At 44.2% G+C, this 17,037-nt stretch overlaps 1 protein-coding gene across 1 annotated transcript in view; it reads right to left on the reverse strand.

The window, feature by feature from the left end:
* The window catches only part of ndst1b (N-deacetylase/N-sulfotransferase (heparan glucosaminyl) 1b), a 331,224-nt gene that overhangs the window by 187,460 nt on the left and 126,727 nt on the right, over window positions 1-17,037 (reverse strand). Inside the window, exon 7 of the mRNA XM_048603490.1 lies at window positions 2,639-2,725. The gene's annotated coding sequence lies outside the window, so the exon portion shown is untranslated. The remainder of the gene's footprint in view (window positions 1-2,638; window positions 2,726-17,037) is intronic.

Raw genomic sequence — 17,037 nt, forward strand, 5'->3', positions numbered from 1 at the left:
ATGTAAAATGTGGGGTTACTGGTATTTAGTAGGGTGGTGGGTCTGTGTGGGATGCTCTTCAGAGCGTTGGTGCAGTCTCGATGGGCCCAATGGCCTCTTTCCGCACTGATTTTCTGGTCTCGTGGACATGGTCAATTTGGAGAGAGCCTGAGGGAAGACAAGAGAAGAGCTAAGGCAGGGGGTAATATTTTGTTTGGAAAACAAGGCTGAATACAGGCTGAAAAGTAGCTGGCCGATGGATTCATTAATTCACAAGCTGTGTGTAGTTGGAAACCATAGAAGAGAGAGGAGAGCTCCCCTGGAGATCACAATTCCAATCACGATAATGACACAGGATGGGAAGCAAAATTCCATCCAGTTGTGATTCAGCGACAGCAACTCCAAGTGTGTAGATTTCAGTTGAGAACACATTTGGCTGTAATAATTATTTGTTGTGAGAAACAAGAGGTTCATGAGCTCTCAATCCTAGATAGCCCACCCTTTACCAGCCAGTCAATTCTGAATTCTGCGGTTTGACTCATCCTCATGTCCACATCCAACCCTCCACACCAACAGCAATCCCCTCCAACTCAAAAGTCACAGGAAACCAGGTCATAGTCCAACAGATTTATTTGAAAGCACAAGCTTTCTAAGCACTGCTCCTTTGTCAGCTCCAACCCAGCCCACCTCCTGACCCTGCAAATTCATTTCCAAACCTTCAAACCCTATCTGTGAAATATTCTCTGATCATTGAGTTACTCACTAATCTTTGAGAAAACGGAAGGATGAAAATTAAATGTGTAATCCTTTCCTTTATAAGGATGAGCATAGTTTTTTTTTATTACTTATTCATTGGATGTGGGCATTTATTTTCAAAGAATGTGAGGTGATCTCTTTGAAACATAGAGGATTCTTAAGAGGCTTGACAGGGTCAATGCGGAGAGGATGCTTCCCCCTCATGAGAGAATCCAGGACCAGAGGGTATAGACTCAGAATATAGGGGCACCGATTTAAGACTGAGATGGGGAGGAATTTCTTCTCTCAGAGGGTTGTGAGTCTTTGGAACTCCTTGCCACGAATACTATGGGGGCAGAGTCTTCGTATATATTTAAGGGTGAGATAGAGTTTCGATCAGGAGAGGAATCAAGGGTTATAGGGAAAGGTGAGCAGCATGGTGGCTCAGTGGTCAGCACTGCTACCTCACAGCACCAGGGACCCGGGTTCAATTCCACCTTCGGGCAACTGTCTGTGGGGATTTTGCACATTCTCCCTGTGTCTGAAGTCAGATATAGGCCAGACCAAGTAAGGACGGTAGATGTTTTTCCCTGAAGGAAGCGAGTGAATCAGACAGGTTTTTATGACAATGGTCACATGATGGCCATTAGGGCCAAACTCTTTTGTTAATTGAATTCAAACTTCACTGCCTGTCCTGCAGGCTTTTGGGCCCATGTCCCCAGAACATTAACCTGTGGCCTCCAGATTGCTAGTCCAGTGATGTTACCACTAAACCATCATTGCTCCTCAAAGTGGGCAAGGAAGTTACGCTAACCACAGAACTGTTACAGCACAGAAGGAGGACATTCGGCCCAGCATGTCTATTCTGACCCTTGAAATGGGCAATGCACCTAGTCCCATTCCCCTGCATCCTCCCTATAAACCTGTAAGTTTTCCTGTTTCTGATGATAATCCAAATCACCCATAAAAGCTTCTATTGAATCCTCCTTCATCACACTATCATTCCAGATCTTAGCCACTGACTGTGTGAAAAAGTTTCTCCTCATGTCATTGTTGCTTCTTTTGCTTACTCGCTGAAATCTGTGGAAACTGTTCTCAATCCTCCAGTCAACGGGAACATTGGTTCCCTACCTGGCCTGTCCAGAGCCATGTGGGGGTCTGGGGGAAGAGCAGGGGAGGGATGACAATGGGGTAGAAAGCAGCATGTACCCTGCCATCTCGATAAAACCCACTTTGTAGAATGGTTAAAGCACGGAATAAGAACATTTGTCCTGCTGCGTCCTTGCTGGCCCTCTGCAGGGACATCTCACGCAGTCGCGCTCCCCCACCCTTCCCCCATATGCATTCTTCCCAGAATCCTTCTAAATTACCCTGACTGCCTCTTCTTTAAATGCTTCTCAAAGTCCCAGTCTTACAGTCACACAGCACAGAAACAGATCCTTCGGTCCAACCAGCCCATGCCAACCACATTCCCAAACTAAACTAGTCCCACCTGCCTGTACTTGGCCTATATCCCTCCAAATCTTTCCAGTTCGTCAACTTATCCAAATGTCTTTTCAACGTTGTAACTGTACCTGCATTCACCACTTCCTCAGGAAGTTCATTCCAAGCACGAAACACCCTCCTTGTGAATAAAACGTTGCCCCTCGTGTCTTTCCTAAACCTTTGTCCTCTCTGACCAAAAATTCTCGCACTCTCCGTCTTCCTTCTACTTCTGACGAGTCCTTTATGAAGCACCCCCTGGGAAACCCTCCCACAGGAGACGGCACTATCCAAATGTAGGTTGGTGCTTGCTGGCTCAGAGCAGAGACCTCAGGCCACCAAAAACCACGCAGAGAAAACGCTGAAGTAACAAACGAAGGAACCGCATTCCTGAGTGAACTTGAAACTTGCAATAGGTGGAATATGAACTTGCATCACTCACTGGTACAGGCTGCTGTGGCACAGCTTCACATTGTCCAAACTTTATCTTCAGGGCTGGGTCCAACTTTTGTCCATGCAGAAATCATACCTACACACCAATGAACATTCCAGAGTTAGCACATCAGCCTGGCTGGGCAGGAGTTGAACAAACATGGGCTGGAACAGTCTCTCACATTGTCTAACCCAAATGACTCAAGCGACTGTTTTATCCATTGGGAGAAGGGAATGGGGGCATGTCATCGATATTCCAGACACACAATGTTTTCAAGAGACCAGATTGGATCATTAACCACTTAGTCAATATCCCCAATTCACCGCGGGCACTGCCTCTGTGGCAAACGTGTCCCCCTCCCCAAGATTAATCACTGAAATTGCTGGCAGAACTCAGCAGCATCTGTGGAGAGAGAAAGCAAAGTTAATGTTTTGAGTTCAGTTGCCCTTCTTCAGAAGATAGCGGCAAGGAAAAGATGACGTTTGTGCTGAAGGCAGAGGGTGGGGTGGGGAAGGGGAAGAGTGAGAGGATAAGCAGAGATGGACTGCAGACAGAAAGAGAAGAGGGGAGGGGGGAGAATGACATAGAGACCAAAGGATCAATAACAGCGTATCAGGGGAAGGAAAAGCTGCTCATTGACACCATTTGTGGGTTGAATGGGTTGGCTATGCTGAAAGCAGTCCATGTGAAGACAGGACCTGTGATATGGGGATGCGTAAAGGACATGGAAGGAGGTGTTCAAGCCCTAAAATTATTGATCTTGATACTGAGTCAAGAAGGCTGCAGGGTCCCCAAGCACAAAATGAGACGCTGTTATAGAGTCATATAGATGTACGGCACAGAAACAGACCCTTCAGTCCAACTTGTCCATGCTGACCAGATATCCTAAATTAATCTAGTCCCATTTAGCAGCATTTGGCCCATATCCCTCTAAACCATTCTTATTCATATACCCATCCAGATGCCTTTTAAACGTTGTAATTGTACCAGCCTCCACCACTTCCTCTGGCAGCTCATTCCATACACGCACCACCCTCTGTGTGAAAAAGTTGCCCCTTAGGTCCCTTTTAAATCTTTCCCCTCTTACCTTAAACCTATTCCCTCTATAAGGTCACCCTGCATCCTCCAACACTCCAGAGAAAATAGCCCCAGGCTATTCAGCCTCTCCCTGTAGCTCAAACCCTCCAACCCTGGCAACATCCTTGTAAATCTTCACTGAACCCTTTCCAGTTTAGCAACATCTTTCCTACAGCCAGGAGACCAGAACTGAACACAGTATTCCAAAGGTGACCTAACAAATGTTCTTCCAGCTTGTGCTGAGTTTTGCTGAAGCACTGCAGCAAGTCTGAGACAGAGATGTTGGTCAGGGAACACCGTGCTGTGTTGAATCCCGGCAAGATCAACTTGCTTCCAAACTTGTAAGAGACTTACAAGAAAGCCAGGCAGCCCAGGGGGGAGAAAGCCCAATACACAGCTTACAGTAAAATGTGAACAGCACTGTATGACATTAGGGCTGGAGCAACCAGGTGGTGATATAGAGCTGCTACTCACTGGGCTTAAAGAGCACAACGTGGGTGGAGCTAGTTAGAAATGTCTCTGTGAAACAGACAGAGGGTAGCATACGTAGAGAATAGTCTTAATAATATAACAGTAAGATTAGAGCCTGGTAAATCTCAGATTACCATGTTTATTGGTAGTTAGCATTAAGATGCAACACTATGTAATCATGGCGGAGACAGTACCAATAAGAACCATAGAACTAGGAGCAGGAATAGGAAATTTAGCCTCTCAAGCCTGTTATGCCATTTAATATTACCATAGCTGATCTCATCTTGGTCTCAACTTCACTTTCCTGCCCCCTGTGCATAACCCTTCAACCCTTTACAACCTAATTAAAAAGCTATCTCCTGCTTAAACTATTTCAGCATCCCAGTGTGAGAGAGAAGTAATTCCTCCTCATCTGTTTTAAAACTGCCACCCCTTAGTCGAAAACCATGACCTCCCATTCTAGATTGTCCCACACGAGGGATCCTTCTCTCCAAGTCTACTTTGTTAATCCACTTCAGCATCTCATGTGCTTCAATTAGATCTCCCCTCATTCTCCTAAACTTGAGCTAGCACAGGCTTTAACTGCACAATCTCTCCTCATAAAACAAAGCCTTTCATCTCTGGGATTAATGTCATCGGACTAGTAATCCAGAGCCCAAGGCTGATGTTCTGGGTACAAAGGTTTGGCTCCCACCATGGCAGATGGTGAAAGATCTGGAGTAAAAGCTGCCTAATTGTCACCAATGTCAATTGTCAAAAATACCCATCTGGTTACGTTAGGGGTGGGAAATCTGTATCCATAACTGGCCTGACCTACATGTCACTTCAGACCCACAGCAATATGCTTGACTCTTAACTGTTCTCTGAACAATTAGGATTGGGCAATAAATGCTGGCCTGGACAATGATGACTACATTGTCCTGGGAGTGTGGTCAAGGTATGAAACCTCACAACCTTTAATAAGTCCTTAAATGCCTTCTGGACAATTAGGGATGGACATTAACTGCTAGTCCAGGCAGCAACGCAGATATTGCAGGAATGAATAAAAACAAAAAGCTTTATAAAGAGGGCGAAGACTGAAGACGGTTTTTGATCAATCTATGTGATTTGGACAAATTGAACGAGCGGGCAAATACCTGACAATTGGAGTATAATTGGAGCAAAAAATAGTCAGGTAGATTCTTATCTGAATGGCAATTGAGTTGGAAAAGGGGAGGTGCAGTGAGACCTGGGTGTCCCCATACGCCCAGTCACTGAGAATAAGCATTGCAGGTGCAGGAGGTGGTGAAGGAGGTAAATGGGATGTTGGCCTTCATAGCAAGAAGATTCGAGTGCACGAGCAGGGATGTCTTGCTGCAATTGTACAGGCCCTTGGGGAGATGACACCTGGAGTACTGTGTGCAGTCTTGATCTCCTTATCTGAGGATGGATGTTGTTGTGATGAAGGGAGTGCAAAGTAGTTTTATCAGACTGATTCCCAAGATGGCAGGACTGGCCTAATCCTTTTAAGACTGAGATGAGGAGGAACTTTTTTCACCCCGAGAGTGGAATTCTCTGCCGCAGAAAACGGTTGAGGGGGAGAACCTGACTCACCACTTGTGAAGCCAATTGTCTCCTCATTGACCTCATGGTCGCTGGTGGATTGGCAGCACAATCTCCACCTCACCCCTGAACCGCAAGCAAACAGCACGGTGGATCCCTAGGATGGGGCAGGGACATTAGGGGCTGTAGCACATGTGTATCTTAATCTCCATTCATCCATACTGCCTAGTCTTCAATCGTCTCAGCTATCCCTGCCATTGCACACAGACCCCAGCTCCTCGTCTCTGTTCTAAGCAAACAAAGCTGCCCTTGTTCAGCAGTGAATAAGCCACATGTATATCATTCCCAATTCTTTACCAAACAACAGACGTCATTTTTACAGTACAGGCCTCCCCTGAGTAACATGCCCCTCCTGTGACCAGGCTGAGGGATTTTATTGTTCCCTAAGAAATCAGTCCTGTGTGTATTGTTAGTACACAAGCCCTTTGTTCATACACTTGCACTGCTTGTTGTTATTTGTTATTCCAGCATAAGTTCTAGAGAGTTTGAAACAAGCTTGAATGAAAATAGGAGCAAATTATTGCAGATTCTGGAATCTGTACTGAAACCAAAAAATGCTGGAAGTCAGAGCTCTGATGAAGAGTTATCTAGACTCAAAACGTCAGCTTGCTCTCTCTCCACAGATGCTGCCTGCCCCACTGTGATCTCCAGCATTTTCTGTTTTCAGTCTTGTGTGAAAATAGTTTTCTTTATCCTCTCACAGACCAAGAACAGGACCAATGTTCACTGAAGTTGGCCATTATTTGGCCTGGAAAGGAGGGGATTGATGCATCATTTCAGAGACAGCCACGTTGCTGTGTGTCTGGAGTCACATGTAGGCCAGACCAGGTAAGGACAGCAGATTTCCTTCCCTAACGGGCATTAGTGAGCCAGATGGATTATTACCACAATGGTTACATTAGGCCAGCTTTGTAATTCGGGATTTTAGTAAATATAAATGCCATGGTGAGATTCTCAGCACGTGAGTCGAAGGTTCTGGATTAAAAAGTTCAGCGATTAGTGCTGATTTCCTTCATGAACGAACGAGATTACATTTTGCAATAATTCATGATGGCTCACATGGTCACTATTAGCGAGACTAGCTTTTATTTCCAGATTTATTAGCTGAATTGGAATATAGTTGCCATGGCTGGATTTGAAGCTCTGTCCCCAAAATATTAGGCAGCAGCATTAGATTACCAATCTAGGGACATTAGCATTACCTCACTACCATCTCCCCTTGAATGGAACATGAAGCACAAAGTCTCCAGTCCTTTCCCCACAGTCCTATCATTTGTTTTCTCCTCAGATAATTCTCCGTCTCCATTTTGAAATCCTCAATCGAAGAGGGTTTTGAAGAAAGACTGATTAGCGGACTCTTCAAAAGACAACAAAGAAGTCAGCAAGGTCAAAAAAGAGATAATGCAACTCTCTCAGAGTCACAGAGAATGTCTTTTGCAACTTTGGTAAAGGTAAATATGTCATGTCATATTAATTATACAGGGGACTGTTCCTTCGAAAAATAGTTCACCCTCTATCCTGATTCAAGTTCACTGCTTCATCAAATTCACTCATGTCCTTCTGTCCTCGATTCTGAAAAAAACGGTCAGCACACTCTGTACTGTTTAAGGTCATTGTGTATCCTGCTGCTATTCATTTCCAATAGATGGAACCTTCTTAACACCATCATTCATTTGGTCAGCTTTTGACTGGGCTGTAAAGATATAAAACACGTCCTGCTGTTGGGTTACACTAGCTGGAAGTAAAGGTAACATCTTTGAAAAAAAGTGGCTCCCCTTTGAATTTATTTAGTCTGGTTTCACACATAGAGCCCTCTATTCGATTGCTCACAAAGACCCCATGGTCTTTGGAGATAACATAACGGGGTACAAAATGGAGCAAGATAACGGACAAAGACACATACCTCCCTGACCCGCTCAATGCTTTCTATGCTCAGTTTGAGCAGAATACCACCAGCATGGTGTCACCTGCCCCAACAGCCCCAGGCACACCTGTTCCTTCCATCACCACTGCAGACATCAGATCGGTCTTCCTGGAAATCAACCCGAGGAAAGTGACGGGCCTGGATGGTGTCCTTAGCCGTGCACTCAGATCCTGTGCGGACCAAATGGCAGCGGTATTCATCAACATCTTCAACCTTTCCCTCCTATAAGCCAAAGTCCCCACCTGCTTCAAGTAGACCACCATCATCCCCATACCCAAGAAAACACATGCAATGTGCCTTAATGACTACTGCTCAGTGGCTCTGACCTCAATAATCATGAAGTGCTTCAAAAGGTTGATAATGGCCCATATCAACTCCAATCTACCAACCTGCCTCAATCCCCTGCAGTTTGCCTACTGAGATAACAGGTCCACAGAGCGGACGCCATATCCCTAGCCCTGCACTCACCCCTGGAACATCTGGACAACAAAGACACCTACGTCACACTCCTGCTCGTTGACTACAGCTCTGCCTTTAACACCATTATCCCCTCCAGACTGATCTCAAAACTGTATGACCTTGGTCTCGGCCCCACCCTCTGCAACTGGATCCTTAGCTTTCTGTCCCATAGGCCACAATCAGTGAGGATAGGTAACTGCACCTCCTCCACAATAACACTCAACTCTGGAGAACCCCCCCGGGTCGCGTTCTCAGCCTGTACTCCCTGTATACCCACAACTGCATTGCCAAATTCCAGAGGAACACCATCTACAAGTTTGCTGATGACTATCAAACAACAATGAGTCAAACTATAGAAGGGAGATAGAGGGCTTGATGACTTGGTCCAAAGACGCCAATCTCTCTCTCAACGTAAGCAAAACTAAAGAACTGATCATTGACTTCAGAAAGAAAGGAGGAGAACATGCCCCCATCTACATCCATGGAGCTGAGGGTGAGAGGGTCAAGTTCCTCGGAGTGACGATAACCGACAACCTGTCCTGGACTTCCCATGTAAATGTGAGAGTCAAGAAGGCACAACAACGCCTCTTCTTCCTCAGGCAGCTCAGGAAATTCGCCATGTCCATAAGGTCCCCACCAACTTTTTCAGGTGCTCTGTTGAAAGTATACTGTCCAGGTGCATAACGGCCTGGTATGGCAACTGCTCTGCCCAGGGCTGTAAGAAACCACAGAAGCTGGTGTGCAAAACCCAACCTCCCATCCGTGGACTCTATTTACACTTTCCATTGCCACAGAAAGGCTGCCAAGATCATCAAGGACCTATCGCACCCTGGTAATGATCTCCTACAACCTCTTCCATCAGGCAGAAGACACACAAGCCTGAACACACGCACTAGCAGGTTCAGGGACAGCTTCTTCGCCGCCATTATTAGATTGATCTTGTTACTGTTAATCTGGCTTCACACCCCTCCTGTGCAGCGTAACCTGTAGGCCTCACACTGTCCAAGCACCCTATGATCTGTATGTCCTTGCTTGCTACAATCTGCCTGTGCTGCTCACAAACAAATCTTTTCACTGTACTGAGGTACATATAACAATAAATCAAATCACTTACACTGACCTGTACGTTTGTGCTGTCGTCAGTCCTCTGAAGTGTTTAGACATTGTGGCTAAGCTGTGCCCCTGGCTAAGGATGGGGGAAATACTTGGTTGCAATCAGGAGCTGACTTTGGAAAGTGTGTATTTGAGCATTTCATCCACCTTAACACTGATGTCAAAAAGTCTATCAGCATTCACCATTTTCTCTTCTTCTTAGGCAGCCCCTTAGGATTGGGTGGGGGGGTAACTTGCCTGCATTCTGGTTCAATGGGCTGTGAGATGTGTCCAATGTAGACACCTGGGACAGGCAGCACTTGGAGGGTTGAGTAGATGGAGTTTGGAGGTCTGTGCACTCCCTCCAATACCTCAACCTCACCTCTGCACATTCCCAACCAAACCCCCTGATGTGTTCATTGTCTGTCCCCACCACCACAACTTCCCCCCCCACCCCCTCCCAGTGAGCAGTCCTATTTACTTACTCAAAAGCCGGCATTTCCCAAGAATCAGCTGGTCTGTTTTGACCTCTCCAATGATGCTTGAGAATATCAAGAAAGCATTTCCACAGACCTCCTCTGGATCTCCGAGTAAAGATTCACTGTCTAAACCCAAACATAATCGCAGTGTTGATGGTCAGAAAGGAACATGAAGTAACCTGGACACGAGGAGCCCCAGTATAATAGTCAGGGGCTAACAAAAATCTGCTCAATATATTCTAAAATTCATTGGAGATATTCAAATTAGCAACATATCTTCTTCCTGCCTGAAAGTTAAGAAGAGTTGTTGCTGTGCATATCATTAAAGAATCTTAGAATCCCTACAGTGTGGAAACAGGCCCTTCTGCCCAACAAGTCCACACTGACCTCAGAGTATCCCACCCAGACCCATCCCCCCTATAACCTCCTAATCTACACATCCCTGAACACTATGGGCAAAGTAGCATGGCCAATCCACCCTAACCTGCACACCTTTGGACTGTGGGAGGAAACCGGAGCAAACCCACGCAGACACGGGGAGAACGTGCAAACTCCACACAGACAGTCGCCCGAGGGTGGAATCGAACCCGGGTTCCTGGCACTGTGAGGCAGCAGTGCTAACCTCTGAGCCACCTAAGCTATCTAAAAAGAATTTCATTAAAATAACACTTCACATATTTACTTTCAGGCCAAACATTTTTCATTGCTGATTCAAAAACTGTGTTTTCTAAACCAGAGCCTAAGGGCTGATAATTTCATTTTTCAGGGAATCATTCTGTAGAAGGGTTGTTTGATACGTTGGCTTTTATAATGAGAGAATTCAAGTACAGGAGCACGGATGTCTTGCTGCAAATGTACAGGGCCTTGTGAGACCAGACCTGGAGTACTGTGTGCAGTTTTGGTCTCTTTGTCTGAGGAAGGATGTTCTGGCGATGGAGGGAGTGTAGCAAAGGTTCACCAGACTGATTCCTGGGATGGCAGGACTGACATATGAAGAGAGATTGGATCGGTGAGCACTATATTCACTGGAATTCAGAAGAATGAGGAGGCATCTCATAGAAACCGATAAAATTCGAACAGAACATGAACAGAGTAAACACAGGAAGATGTTCCCGATGATGAAGGAGTTCAGTACCAGGGGTCACATCAAGGATATAAGATAGGCTATTTAGGCCTGAGATGAGGAGAAACGTCTTCACCCAGAGAGTGGTAAGCCTGTGGAATTCTCTGCCTCAGAAAGTGGTTAAGGCCAAAACATTGAATGTTTTCAGAAGAAGATAGGTATAGTAGATAATATTACACAATATTAAGATTAGATTTTGTTCTTAGAACATCTAAAATGAATTTTGTTAACAGTAACAACTTACATATTTACTTTCAGGCACAGCATTTTATACTGCTGATTTGAAATCTATCTTTTCTAAACCAAAGCCCAAGGCCTGAAAAAACCTTTATTACACCATTTTAGTGAGCTGAATTTAGGTCTTATGGGAAACATTTCGGATAAGGTTTGTTTGGATGATATTATGCTATTGTTTCTTGTATTAACCAGTGGATTACTGAAGAAAGTGATGACAGGGGAAGGGAAGGAGCTAGATTATGAATAATGATGATCTGTGAAGGACTGTCAAGACTGGAAACGAAAAGGTTGAGTGGTAACATTATGATTGACTTTTGGATTTTACAGAAATGAGATAACAAAGACTGTGAGATGAGTCACCGTGTCCAGACTGAATGAACATGACCTGCATGGTGTCAACGCAAAACCTTTTTCAATGATTGGGTAATCCAGTTCTGGAATGGGGAGGTATATGAAGAAAATAGTTTTATTTGATTTACATGCAGATTAGGTAAGCTTCTTTCAGAAACTATTACTTGGTAACTTAATAAATTAGTATTTTAAGGTATGATATATTTTAATTCTGGCATGTTTGGGGGATCCAAAGTCAGCTGTTCCCAGAGTCCCTAATGCTCCCAAACACTGGGTGATTCCTCACTTCACTTCTGGATCGACTGAACACGGTTTAATAAAATATATGAAATAAAACAAAGAACTGCAGGTGGCTGGAGATCTGAAAATTACAAATAACAGAAACTGCTGGAGAAATTCAGCAGGTCTGGCAGCATCTGTGGAGAGAAAAACAGAGTTAATGTTTCTGAGTCTAACCTTCTTCAGAGCTGAAGAATCCTTTGAATTGTATTCTTGCAAATTGTCCTATGAGTGCAAGATGGAAGGCTTCAAAAAATGTCTTTTTTTTAAGGAATACTCAGGTTCTGCACTACCAAATGACTATTTGTAAACCTGAACCTTTATAACAGTTGGATTTTAATATAAGAAAGTGCAAGGTTATCCATTTTGTACTGAAAAAGGATAGATCAGAGTTTTTTTCAGAATACACCAAGTTAAATACAGTGGATGTCCAATGAGATTTTGGGAGTTCAGCTGCATAGTTCTTTAAATGCCATGAACAAGTGTAGAAAATAGTCAAGGCAGCCAATAGAATGATGGCCTTCATATCTAAAGGGCTGGAGTATAGGGATGCAGGCGTTATGCTGTATTTATACAAAACCCGAGTTAGACCCCACTTATACTGTGAGCAGATCTGGGCATGTCACCCCTTATGGAGGATGCTTTGGGCCTGAAGGGAGTTTGGTACAAGCTTGCAAGAATGACTCCTGGACTTCACGGGTTACGTTGTGGGGAGAGATTCAACAAATTAGGTCTTTATTCTGCAGAATTTATAAGGTTAAAGTCTGATCTAATCGAGGTCTTCAGGATATTAACAGGGAGAGACAGAGTAACTAAAGATAAACTATTCCCATTGGTTGAAGATTCTCGAACCAGGTGCGTAGTTGAAGAATGAAGGCCCAGCCATTTGGGAAAGATGTTAGAAAGCACTTCTGCACCCCAACAGTATTGGAGATTTGGAAGCCTCTTCCTCAAACAACGGTCAATGCTAATTCAATTGTTCAATTTAAATCTGAGCTAGACAAGTTTTTATTAAGCAAGGGTATCAAGGGAAAACAGCCCAAGGCAGGCATATGGAGTTAGGCCACAGATCAGCCAGGATCTCATTGAATGGCACAGGAGGTTTGAGGGGCTGAATGGTCTACACCTTTTTGTATGTTCCTAACAGACATGTAGTTAGAGAAACAGAGTATCACAGGGCTGGCAATGTAGACGTACCAGCAAAAAGAAAGTGGGTGAAGGAACTATCGTTAAATTTAAGTTTGCAGGCCAACATCAAAATCAAGTGCAGTGAAAACAAAAAGTGAAACTGACCTTTTGCTGAGGATCTGGGTTTGTTATGCATTTGAGTAACTGAATGGCAAGTGAACTTTAATATTGCGACTTTATTGGAGGAAAGAGCGGAGTAGATATTTCGGAGGGATTATCCTTTAGGCAAAATAGGCCCCTGAGCATGCACTAATGTGGGCGGTGATAGACTGCAGCGACATCTGCACAAGCACAGTGACATCAACAATATTGCACGCTCAGTATGCCCCTACTGAGGCTGTTGCAACTGCACCCAGGGTGTTAACATTGCTCCCCTTTCCACTGCCTGAGGCCTCTTTTTACTTATTCACAGGACGTAGGCATCACTGGCCAGGCCATCCCCTAATTGCATAGAGGGCAGTTAAGAGTCAACTATGCTGCTGTGGGTGTGGAGTCACATGTAGCCCAGACCAGGTAAGGATGGCCATCTCCCTCCCTGAAGAACATTTGTGGACCAGATGGATATTTTTCTCCCCCCAAACAATTGACAATGGATTCATGGTCATCATTAGACTCTTAATTCCAGATTTATATTGAATTGAAATTCTACCAACTACCGTAGTGGGATTCAAACCGGGGTTTGCAGCCCAGCGATAATACCACTAGGATATTGCCTCCCATCATTTAGGGAGAGAGTTGGGGGTGGACGCTGTGATTGATGAGGATAGTAAGGGGGGGGTACTGTGGGGAAGGAGGGGGGGGGTGAAGGATTGGGGTTGTGGGCAAAGTGGAGGTGAAGAGTGGGGCTGGAGGGGGCAAGGGGAAGCAGCCAGGGGAAGCACACTGGTGGGTCTGGCCCCCAGCTAATGGCCTCATGGCTCCAGGAAGGACCCCTACCCAGACAGGAAGAGCAGGCATACTGGTGGGTCTGGCCCCCAGCTAATGGCCTATGGCTCCAGGAAGAACCCCTACCCAGACAGGAAGATGTGGCGAGCATGGGAGCCAAGGTGATACCACTGGGGAGGGGGAAGATCCTTCTCGTCAGTCCCGGCCTCCACCTCGTTGAGTCCTGGGTCACAAATTCTGGCAGATTTCCAAACACTGGCCGCTGCTGCTTCCCATTGCCTTGTAATTCTGTGGTGGGCCTCTAAGCATGTGCATACTGTCTGTGTCACCCAGAGGTAATGTTAACATAGCCTCAATATTTAATGAAGAGAATAGGACTAGCAAAGGGACTTTAATATTGTTCGAGATGGACAAGGGATGACGGCTCTTTTTATTCATTTGCAGGATGTGAGCTTTGCCCAGAGGACAGTTAAGAGTCAATCACATTGCTGTGGGTCTGGAGGTACATGTAGGCCAGATCAGGTAAGGATAGCAGATTTCCTTCTCTAAAGGTTATCAATGAGCCAGGTGGCATTTTCTCCTCCCAACAATCAGCATCAGTTTTATGGTCACCACTAGACTCTTAATTCCAGATGTTTATTGAATTCAAATTCCACCACTTTGGGATTTGAACCCAGGTCTCCAGAACATTACCCGGATCTCTGCATTAACGGGTTAATATTAATACAACTTTGCCTCCACATTGCATTTTCAATGTCATTGCAATGTGAAGAAGCAATTAGAAAGGCAAATAGAGCATTGGGATGCACAGTCAGAATAGCACAGTATTCGATTCAGCAGCGGTTACACTGAGGCTTTCCAACACTTGGTTGACTACACATGGACTTTGCATATATTAGTTGTCACACTTCAATTGAGGCATAAATACATTTAAAATGTGCAGTGAAGGACAACAAGAATAATCCCAAATGTCAAAGGATGAGCTGTGTAGGAAAGATTAGAGAAGCTTACTTCCGGTTAACAGGAAAGGTGGTTTAGAGGAGATATCGACTTATGAAGTATTAAGTAGCAATGATAAAGTAAATTCAGACCATGACTTCAAGCTAACTTAGTCCAACAGGATGGCAGATTGTTACAGCAAGGAAGGTGGCCATTCTGCCCCAACTCTTCAAATGATGCTCTCACCTAGTGCCAGCCCCTCATCTTCTCACCACAACACCGCGCTCTCTTCCTTTTCGAGTCTAATTCCCTCGTAAATATCTCAACTGAAGCTGCCTCCTCCACATCCCGTGGGCAGGATGTTCCAGACCCTGAGCACTCACCACGTGAAAACGTTTTTCCTCATATCACTTCTCTATCTTTTGCTAATTGTTTTAAATCAGGGGGTCCATCAGTTCAGGTGGCTCGATGGCCAGTTTGTGACGCAGTGTGATACCAACAATATAGGTTCAATTCCCCACCAGCTAAGGTTACTGGAAAAGACTCTCCTTCTCAACCTCTCCCCTCGCCTGAGGTGTGGTGACCCTCGGGTTAAACCAATGCCAGTTGTCTCTCTCTGACGAAACAGCAGCTCCTATGGTCTGGTAGAACTATGGCAAATTTACCTTTTACCTCTTTTGTTTTAAATCAGCAAACCAAGTATATCTGGATATGAGAAATATTTTAAAAAATACATTTAATAATTTAGAGAGGATCTTTATAAAATGTGATTTACTCAAAGGACATTTGAAGTGGTAGAACCAGATAAAAGGAAAGATGAAGGACTTTAGTGTATACAAGCTTCAACTGGATGCAGGATAATCATTCCTGACAAATTTACTAGAATTCTTTGAGGAAGTAATAAGCAAGATAGATAAAGGGGAAGCAGTGAATGTAAAATATTTGAATTTTCAGAATGGGTACTGCCCGAGATGAACGTCCATGGTGCTGGATGTAGTATATCGGCATGGATTGAGGATTGGCCAACTAATAGAAGACAGAGAGTTAGGATGAGGGAGACATTTTCAAGATGGAAATCTGTAATTAATGGAGTGCCACAGAGATTAATGCTTTTCCTGTCTCCATTACCTTTTTTCTTAAAGGTGCAATGTTTGTACAAATTCTTTTTGCTTACATAAAAAAAGGTCATGCCTACTGCTGCACCCCATGACAACACCCTGACCAATCAGAATCGACCTGCTGGGTCTCAGAATTAAGATTAACAGCTAACTGTTCCCAAAGCAACTCCATTCCAATCATGACCAAACCCAATTAGCATTCTCTTCTCATTTGGTATAGAGTGGTGTCTCTTTATTTCCCAAGTCCATTTCTCATGTAAAAATTATTAATATATCAGGCACTATGATGCCAGATCATGTCTTAATCTTGCTAGGTTTTAGTAACTTTTGTTTTAAAGTTGATGAAGCAAATAAAGCTGAAAGTTTCCACAGCTTGGAACAATTAACAATGAACTTTACTTAACAAACTTAGGATATTAATACAACCTATGATGTATAAGTAAACTTATATTCTAAAATCCCAAAATTAGCATGAGGCAAATATGGGTAACAAAAACTGAGTTCAATCATTTAACAAAGCATATCAAATCCCAAATGCAATCAAGATGAAATCCCATGAATTTCTCAATGATCTTCCCCCTGTCAAATGTTGATGGCATTGTTGATCATCTCATTAAAACCTCATAAGAAATTCTAATTCTTTACTTGTAATAAACTAGCCTTGAAATTCCCTCAAGAGTCGTTGTGTCATGGACTGCTTCAATGTTAGTTCATGTTCTGTCAGACACTCTCCTCTCCTGAAGTGACAGTGCCCTGGATTTTCGAGACTGCACTCAGCTTAGTCATTGGCACAACTCCAGCTTTCTACCAACATCTAGCTTCACCAGGTTAGCACTTCCCCATTTTTTTCCCCTGAGCTCCAATCTTGTTTAGTTGCATCAATCAACTCCTAGAATTCCTTCCTGATCCCTAATAGCACAAAACCATCCGACTATCTTTGGGATCTCTTCTGCCTGAACAAATGATGTGGAGGTGCCATGCCAGTGTTGGACTGGGTTAGACAAAGTCAGAAGTGACATGACACCAGGTTATAGTCCAATGGGTTTATTTGAAATCACAAGCTTTTGTAGCACTGCCCCTTCTTCTGATGAAGTCTGATGAAGAAGCAAAAACAAAGTTGCTGGAAAAGCTCAGCAGGTCTGGCAGCATCTGTGGAGGAGAAAACAGAGTTAACGTTTCGGGTC

The sequence above is a fragment of the Rhincodon typus genome, chromosome 12 (assembly GCF_021869965.1).
Source record: "Rhincodon typus isolate 14 chromosome 12, sRhiTyp1.1, whole genome shotgun sequence".
NCBI lineage: Eukaryota > Metazoa > Chordata > Chondrichthyes > Orectolobiformes > Rhincodontidae > Rhincodon > Rhincodon typus.